Genomic DNA, 9,680 nt, shown 5'->3' on the forward strand with positions numbered 1-9,680 from the left:
AGCTGGTCTTCACTCTATTCATATTAAATACTATATGAAACAGTTATATAATATGAGGATCTCTTTCTGAGTAGGATATGAAAGGCAAGAACAATTAAAAACAATTAAACAGGAACTTCCCTGGTGGTGCAGTGGTTAAGAATCCACCTGCCAGTGCAGGGGATATGGGTTCAATCCCTGGTCCCAGAAGATCCCATGTGTTGCAGAGCAACTAAGCCCATGTGCCACAACTACTGAAGCCCGTGCACCCTAGAGCCTGTGCACTGCAACTACTGAGCCCATGCGCCACAACTACTGAAGCCTGCGTGCTCTAGGGCCCATGTGCCACAACGACTGAGCCTGCGTGTTGCAACTACTGAAGCCTGTGCACCTAGAGCCAGTGCTCCAGAACAAGAGAAGCCACCGCAATGAGAAGCCCACGCACCGCAACGAAGAGTGGCCCCCACTCGCCTCAAGTAGAGAAAAGCCTGCACACAGCAACAAAGACTCAATGCAGCCAAAAATAAAAAAATTAAAAATTAAAAAAAATTAAATGATTATAGATTTAACTTCTTAAAGGTGAAAATCTTTTTGTCAAAAAAATAAACTTCATAAGCAAAAGAAAAATGACAAACTTGGAAGAAATATTTGCAATATGTATTTCAAGAAAGGATTAATGTGCATAATATATAAAAGCCTTTAAGAAACGTTAAGATATACACTCTAGTTAAAAAATGAACGAAAGACATGAACATAGATGCTCCAAAACAAGAAATGCAAATAGTCAATATATGCATGAAACAATGTTCAGCTTCACTAGTATTCAAAGAAAAGCAAAATAAAGCAAGACTCTAATTTGTGCTTATAAAGTGGCAGGAATTTTGAAAATCATAATATTCAATGGTGAAGCAACAGAGAAACAAGCCAAGATTCTCATACATTGCTAGGAGTTTATCAGAAAGAAATAACTGTAACATTTTTCTAAAAATAATGCCATAGGAATATTCATGGTAATCTTAAAGACAAAAAGGGGGCAACATACTCTAACTGTGTAAATAATAGTACAGTCATGCAATTGAGAAAATATTATTTGATGATTTGAAAATCGTTTGATTTTGAAGCAAAAGAAACAAGTTTAGAAAACAGCATTACAGCATTTTTTGAGAGGAGATTGATTAAATACATTATGGTATATTAAAATAATATTGAAAAATAATGATTTGGAAATGTTCATGATTTCAAAGTGTTAAAATGTTTAGAAAATCGTATTAAATTGTTATCATAATTATATTTTTCACAAAAAAATAGACTGTAAAAAAAGAATAATTTTCTCAATATTTGGCAATTGACATATATTATTATTATTTTTTTTTTGGAGCAGAGAAAGGTTTATTGCAAGTCGATGCAAGGAGATGAGGTGGCTCATGCCCTAAAAAGCCTCGAGCTCCCAAGTATTATTTTTGAAATAAAAAAATTTTAATATTATCTTTTTGGACTTAGCCATTTTTCCAGCTTGAAGGATACTGCTAAACAATGTGTTTTTCCTCAGTAAATTTGATAAGCATGTCCTCAACAAAAGGGGTGATAAAAATGTTGACTAGAACAAGGTCAAGGGAAGAACTTTATAGTAAAAACAAAAGCAAAAGCAAAAATAAAAACTAGATCAAAAAGCAACCTCCCTCCAGACTGAAGCAATTTTTAAATTAGTGTCCTTTGGGTATGACCACTTAATAAGTTTCTAATTCACTGATTTACACTCAACATTTAGTGAAAATTTCTCAATCTTGTCTTAAGACAAGGTATTACATATCTTAATGAAGTACTTTGCTGAAGCTCAGATACACATTCAGCTGCATTTCCCTAGTACATTAGTCTCTTGATTGCAATGAAGACAGACTCATTTAGGTCACCTTAAGAAATTAGGGGTTTTAAATGTAAAATGGATGGCTAGTGGGAAGCTGCTGCATAGCACAGGTAGATCAGCTCAATGCTTTGTGACAACCTAGAGGGGTGGGATAGGGAGGGTGGGAGGGAGGCTCAAGAGGGAGGGGATACGGGGATATATGTATACATATAGCTGATTCACTTTGTTGTACAGCAGAAACTAACACAACACTGTAAAGTAAGTATACTCCAATAAAGGTGTAAAAAAATAAAACTAAAAAATGAATAATCCAAAAAAAAAAGAAAGAAAGAAATTAGGGTTTTTGTTAGATTACATATCCAGTACCTAAAACTAAATAAATCCCAAGAATCAAGGCAGTTCTGGAGTAAATATGCTCTTTCTATTCTCTCTTTTATGACCTACATGGTGCCTCCCTCAAGTACTGGCTTCTGTTTCAAGATCTGCTTTGCTCTTCTTTTGAAATTGACTAACCAGTTTCTTCTACATTGTCCCACTCCAAGTCATGGAGAGAGCTAATCTGATTAGCTACCACTGTGCAAAGAGTAGCCCAACTCTTCTTCCCTGAGCAGGAGGCTATGGGTAAGTCATTTTCATCTAGAAGTTAAACACTGTTATGGTAGGCACTGTGACTGATGTGCCTGATACTACTAATTTGCTAATTCTGGCAAAGAAGAAAATGAGGTTAGAATGACATGGTATGCTCATAATAAACATATTCTGTCTAATAAGCACAAATTTTACTTTTATATATACTCATAGACCAAAGCATGGGGAGAAAAAAAAAGAGAAAATGGGAAGAAGCAATATTTGAATAAATAACGCCCAATAATTTTTTAAAATTCTAAAATATATCAGCGATGGACTTCCGGGGAAGATGGCGGAAGAGTAAGACGCGGAGATCACCTTCCTCTCCACAGATACACCAGAAATACAGCTACACGTGGAACAACTCCTACAGAACACCTACTGAACGCTGACAGAAGACCTCAGACCTCCAAAAAGGCAAGAAACTCCCCACGTACCTGGATAGGGCAAAGCAGAGAGATTCCCGCACAGAGGATCGGTGCCAACACGCTCACAGACATACCTAGAATTAATGTGTTACCAGCTATCTGGGTATCACCTAAGTGATGTGCAGTCAGGCTGACACATAAACTAACCATCCAAACATTGCATCCAACAACTGAAGGGAACATTCTCTTGTCAAGTGTACGTAGACATTTATTAAAATTGACCATATGCTGGGCAATAAAGCAAGTCTCAACAAATATTAAAGGATTAGAATAATACTAAATTCTTTGACTATGATGGAATAAAGCCAGAAATCAATTACAAAAAGATAACTAGAAGTTCCCTAGTGTTTGGAAATAAAAACAATATACTTCTAAATATCCAATGGGTCAAAGAAGAGATCTCAATGGAAATTAGAACATATTTTCAACAAAATGGTAAGAAAAATACTACATATCAAAATTTGTAGTTTCGTAAAAGCCAAACTTCAGGGAAATTTTATAACTTCTAACGTACATATTAAAAATAAGAAAACCTGAAAACCAATGATCTACATATCTATCTAAAAAATCATATTCAAAGAAAGTGAAAGCCACAGAAAGTAGAAGGAAATGATAAAGATTAGAAAAGAAATTAAGAAACAGAAGACAAATACGGAGAAAACCAAATGCCAAATATTTGTTCTTTGAAAAGACTAAAACAATTGCAAACCCCCGTCAACACTGATCAAGAAAAAAACAAAGAAGGTACAAATAACCAATATCAAGAAGAAAAGGAGAGACATCAGTATAGATCCTGTCAGCATTAAGAATACACAGCTCACACCTGTCAGAATAGCTATTATCAAAAAGACAAGAAATAACAGGTGTTGGTAAGGCTGTGGAGAAAAGGGAACACTTGTGCACTGCTGGTGCGAATGTAAATTGGTGCAGCCACTATGGAAACCAGTATGGAGGTTCCTCAAAAAATTAAAAATAGAGCTATCATCTGATCCAGCAATTCCACTTCTATGTATTTGTCCAAGAAAATAAAAACACTAATTCAAAAAGATATATGCATCCCCATGTTTATTGCAGCATTATTTACAATAGCCAAGATGTGGAAACAACTTAAGTGTCCACTGATGGATGAATGAATAAGAAGATGTGATATATACACACAATGGAATATTACTCAGACATAAAAAAAAGAATGAAATCTTGCCATTTGTGAAAACAGGGATGGACCTTGACAGTATTATGCTAAGTGAAATAAGTTAGACAGAAAAAGATAAATAAATATGACCTTATTTATACATGGAATTTAAGAAATCAAGCAAACAAAAAAAAACAGGCTTACGGATATAAAGAACAGATTGGTGGTTACCTGAGGCAAGGGGTGGGGGAAGGGTGAAAAGGGGTAAGGGAATCAAAAGGTACAAATTTTCAGTTATAAAATGAGTAAGTCATGGGGATATAATGTACAGTATGGTGACTATAGTTAATGATACTGTATTGGATTTTTGAAAGCTGCTAAAAGAGTAAATCTTAGGGCTTCCCTGGTGGCACAGTGGTTGGAAGTCCGCCTGCCAATGCAGGGGATGCGGGTTTGTGCCCCGGTCCGCGAAGATCCCACGTGCCACCGAGCGGCTGGGCCCGTGAGCCATGGCCGCTGAGCCTGCGCGTCCGGAGCCTGTGCTCCGCAACGGGAGAGGCCACAACGAAAAGTGAGAGGCCCGCATACCGCAAAAAAAAAAAAAAAAAAGAGTAAATCTTAAAAGTTCTCATCACAAGAAAAAAATTTTGTAACTATGTGTGATGATGGATGTTAACTGGACTTATTGTGGTGATCATTTTGCAATATACGCCAATATTAAATCATTATGTTACATACCTGAAACTAATATATGTTGCATGTCAATTACAACTCAATTTTTAAAAAGGATATAATAATAAGAGGAAATTATAAACAACTGCATGCCAATGAAATGGACAGATTGTTAGAAATATACAACTTAACAGAATAGACAAAAAGGAAATAGCAAACATAAGTAGTTCTATCTATTAAAAAATTAAATTCATGGTGGGAAAGGGATGGAGTGAGAATTTGGGGTTAGCAGATACAAAGTATTATATTATAGAATGTATAAACAACAAGGACCTGCTGTATAGCACAGGGAATTATATTCAATATTCTATGATAAACCATAATGGAAAAGAATACAAAGAATGTATATATGTATATATGTGTATGTATATGTATGTATATAGGTATATACATATATATACATTCTTTGTATTCTTTTCCATTACATACACATGTATACATATATATAACTTTTTTTTTTTTTTTTTTTTTGTGGTACGCGGGCCTCTCACTGTTGTGGCCTCTCCTGTTGCGGAGCACAGGCTCTGGACGCGCAGGCTCAGAGGCCATGGCTCACGGGCCCAGCCACTCCGCGGCACGTGGGATCTTCCCGGACCGGGTCACAAACCCGTGTCCCCTGTGTCGGCAAGCGGACTCTCAACCACTGCGCCACCAGGGAAGCCCCATATATATAAATTAATCACTTTGCAGTACAGTAGAAATTAACACCTTGTAAATCAACTATATTTCTATTAAAATTTTATTTTTTAATTTTTTAAAATATTTTTTTGTATTTATTTGTTTTTATTTTTGGCTATGTTGGGTCTTCGTTGCTGTGCGTGGGCTTTCTCTAGTTGAGGCAAGCGGGGCTACTCTTCATTGCGGTACATAGGCTTCTCATTGTCATGACTTCTCTTGTTGCAGAGCATGGGCTCTAGAGCACAGGCTCAGTAGCTGTGGCACACGGGCTTAGTTGCTCCGTGGCATGTGGGATCTTCCCGGGCCAGGAATTGAACCCGTGGCCCCTGCATTGGCAGGCGGATTCTTAACCACTGTGCAACCAGGGAAACCCCCCAAAATCTTTTTAATTAAATTTATAATTTTAAACCTTCCCACAAAGAAAACTTTAGTCACACATGTCTTCTTTGGTAAATTTTTCAAAACACAATAGGAAAAACATGAATTTTACACAAAATCTTCCAGAAAACAGAAAAAGAAGGAATATTTCCAACTATTGTATGAGGTCAGTATAACTGTAATACCAAAAGCTGTCAAGAACATCACAAGAAAGAAAAATTACAGGTTAATCTCTCTCAGGAACATAGATGTGAAAGTCCTAGATAAAATATTAGCAAGTAAGTCAGGAGCACTCTTTGTAATAGCCCCAAACTGGGGGAAAAATACCCAAAGTACATTACCATTTGGATGAATAAAATTCAAGGTGTATTCAAACAGCAAAATATTACACAGCAATGAAAATGGACAATTTCCATTTACTTCTACACACAACAACGTGGATGAATCTCACAAATGTGATGTTGAATGAAAAAAGTAAACACAAATGGTACATAATATAGGATTTCATTTATGTAAAAATAAAATCAGGCAAAATTAACTTACACATATAGAAATCAAGATAGCAGTGACTTGAGGAGGAGGAGGAGGAGGAGGAGGATAATGACTGAAAGGGGACACTGGGGGTGTTTCTGGCTGTTGGTAGCGTTCTATTTCCTGATCTGGTGCTGGTTACACAGATGGGTACACTTTGTCAAAATTCATGGAGCTCTACACTTATGATTTGTATACTTTTTTGTATGCATGTTATAGTTCAATTAAGAGAAAAGAATAAAACCACTTTAATTTACCTGGATTTATATCACTCTCACTAGTCTGTGTTGTTCAGAATAGATCATCCCACTCCCCTGTAAAAATTAGAACTCTATCTAACTTTGTAACGACTTCCTTGAGGACTCACAATTCATTGGGTTATAAATATGAAATGGTTTTATTTTTCCAATAATCTCCCCCACAAATTGTGCTCTGCCCCTGCCATTTTCTTGCTGGGTGTCAACTCTCATCATCACACCTTGGCTCGATTCTATGTATCCACCTCTTCAAGTTATTAGGATCATCTCATTCTGGCAAGTAAGGTTCAATTCTGTTCATTTTCTACTAAGCTTCAAACTGAATTAAAACTATTTTTCCTCCCTTCTCTCCAGAGAAAGGCAGACAAGTCTGTTGCTAGTGGCTTGGAGTATGTGGGGGGGGGGGAGCGGGGGGCAGAGAGGGTTGAGGGCAGGAGCGCTCTGTTCTGTATATCCTCCCCTCTCCTTCTTTCCAGTGCTTTGTTTCTAATGTCAGGGCAAGAGGAGAAATGAAGAAGTGGCTATCTTATGTTATGTGGCTCCCCAGTAGGAAGATGGTAATTCCCTTTCTTTCGGATGCTGCTGCTTCTCTAGTTAACCCTGTCAGATTTTCAATGCTCTCTAAACTGGAGAGAATCCAAGTTCTGGCTCCTTCATTGTTGTAGGTCCTTGGGGTGCCTCCCTGCTGCCCAATTCCTTGAGCCATATATTGCATCTACTTGACCTCCTCCACAAGGGGTCCAGTGAGCAGCCTCTCTTGGAGGGAGCAATGGGGGCGACTGTGGTGCCCCTTCCTTCATCTAGATCATCTCTCTACTGCCCCCTCTCCTTGTCCTAGAACACTGAGCACTCTGCCGGTCCAGGAGAGATCAGGGGTGAGACAATCACCAGTCTCCAAACTAGGAGAGGGGGAAGGTTGGGCATCTCTAAACTTTATAAGCAATTCTCTTGAATGCTCTTCTCTAGATTTTGAGAGGAAGAAGTGCCTCCATCTCCTTTGTTACAGTGAGAATGGGGTGAAGAGAGGGAATAGAGTAACCTTATGAATATTCTACTTCACAAAAAGCTAACCTCCTCTCTATTCACCCTTTCCTTACACTTCAGGGAGTAGGGATGGGGTGGTGTGGGGATGTTTGGTGTTTGGGTTGTTTCCCTGTATTGACATTTCTTGGCCTAACCATAGGTGGGCTGGCTTAACCACAGGTGGTCCCTGAACTTAGAATATGTGAGCTCATCTCCTTACGTGCACAGCATTGGAACTTAGCCAGGGCCCAGGGAACATCCCTGTTGACATACTATTACACTTGTCTCCAACCACCTGGAAGTTCTGTTAATCTTCACAGCATGTGTTGGAAAAAAAAAAAAAGAACAATTCTGTATTAACTAAAAATATAATAGGAAAAGGAATTGGATATAGGAAAAAATTGCAATGATTTTCTATTTTGCAAAGCAAATTTACCTTCAAGAAAATTTGGAGAGTTGTGTTATTTATCTATATAAATATAATAAATCATTTGAATTTATTTGAACTCTTTTACCTATGTGTACACCCATCATTTAATACTAAATTGTCCATTTATAAGATTTCTGCCCTTACAGTTTTGATGTGATTGGGGATCAAAACTGAACATGACTAAGCAACGTATAGTATGTTATTGAAGACAAAGTATACTATTTGTTAAAAGCACAAAACCACAGTTTAAAACAAGCAAGAGACGTACTTCCATTATGGTCCAGTGGTTAAGAATACACCTGCCAATGCAGGGGACATGGGCTCAATCCCTGGTCTGGGAAGATCTCACATGCAGTGGGGCACTAAGCCCACGCGCCACGACTACTGAGCCTGTGCCCTAGAGCCCGCGAGCCACAACTACTGAGCCTGTGCACAACTACTGAAGCCCACACGCTCTGGGGCCCACGTGCTGCAACTACTGTAGTCCGCATGCCTAAAGCCCATGTTCCACAACAAGGAGCCACCACAACGAGAATCCCGTGCACAGCAACAAAGAGTAGTCCCTGCTTGCCGCAACTAGAGAAAGCCCGTGCGCAGCAATGAAGACCGAGTGCAGCCAAAAAAAATAAATAAATAAAAATAAAACAAGCAAGGGGGGGTACGATGTATCACTATTTAGTGAAGGGGAGGAACCAAGATGGAGAAGTAGAAGGACATGCTCTCACTCCCTCTTGTGAGAACACCAGAATCACAACTAGCTGCTGGACCGTCATCGACAGGAAGACACTGGAACTCACCAAAAAAGATACCCCACATCCAAAGACAAAGGAGAAGCTACAATGAGACAGTAGGAGGGGCGCAATCACAGTAAAATCAAGTCCCATAACTGCTGGGTGGGTGACTCACAGACTGGAGAACACTTATACCACAGAAATCCACCCACTGGAGTAAAGGTTCTGAGCCCCACGTCAGGCTTCCGAACCTGGGGGTCCAGCAACGGGAGGAGGAATTCCTAGAAAAGTCAGACTTTGAAGCCTAGTGGGATGTGATTGCAGGACTTAGACAGGACTGGGGGAAACAAAGACTCCACTCTTGGAGGGCACACACAAAGTAGTGGGTGCATTGGGACCCAGGGGAAGGGGCAGTGACCCCAGGGGAGACTGAACCAGACCTACCTGCTAGTGTTGGAGGGTCCCCTGCAGAGGCGGGGGGTGGCTATGGCTCACCGTGGGGACAAGGACACTGGCAGCAGAAGTTCTGGGAAGTACTCCTTGGCGTGAGCCTTCCCAGAGTCCGTCATTAGCCTCACCAAAGAGCCCAGGTAGGCTCCAGTGTTGGGGTGCCTCAGGCCAAACAACCAACAGGGAGGGAACACAGCCCCACCCATCAGCAGTCAAGCAGATTAAAGTTTTACTGAGCTCTGCCCACCAAAGCAACAGCCAGCCCTATCCACCACCAGTCCCTCCCATCAGGAAACTTACATAAGCCTCTTAGACAGCCTCATCCACCAGAGGGCAGACAGCAGAAGCAAGAAGAACTACAATCCTGCAGCCTATGGATCAAAAACCACATTCACAGGAAGATAGACAAGATGAAAAGGCAGAGGGCTATGTACCAGATG

The 9,680-nt window shown here is 39.6% G+C and overlaps 1 protein-coding gene across 1 annotated transcript in view; it reads right to left on the bottom strand.

Moving 5' to 3' along the window:
* Positions 1–9,357, bottom strand: part of EHBP1 (EH domain binding protein 1) — a gene marked incomplete at its 3' end in the record, with an annotated part of 505,676 nt that extends 496,319 nt beyond the window's left edge. Inside the window, exon 1 of the mRNA XM_081254153.1 lies at positions 9,235–9,357. The remainder of the gene's footprint in view (positions 1–9,234) is intronic.
* Between the last annotated feature and the right edge of the window lie 323 nt (positions 9,358–9,680).

This window comes from Mesoplodon bidens, assembly GCF_964165515.1.
Source record: "Mesoplodon bidens genome assembly, chromosome: 14".
Lineage (NCBI taxonomy): Eukaryota > Metazoa > Chordata > Mammalia > Artiodactyla > Ziphiidae > Mesoplodon > Mesoplodon bidens.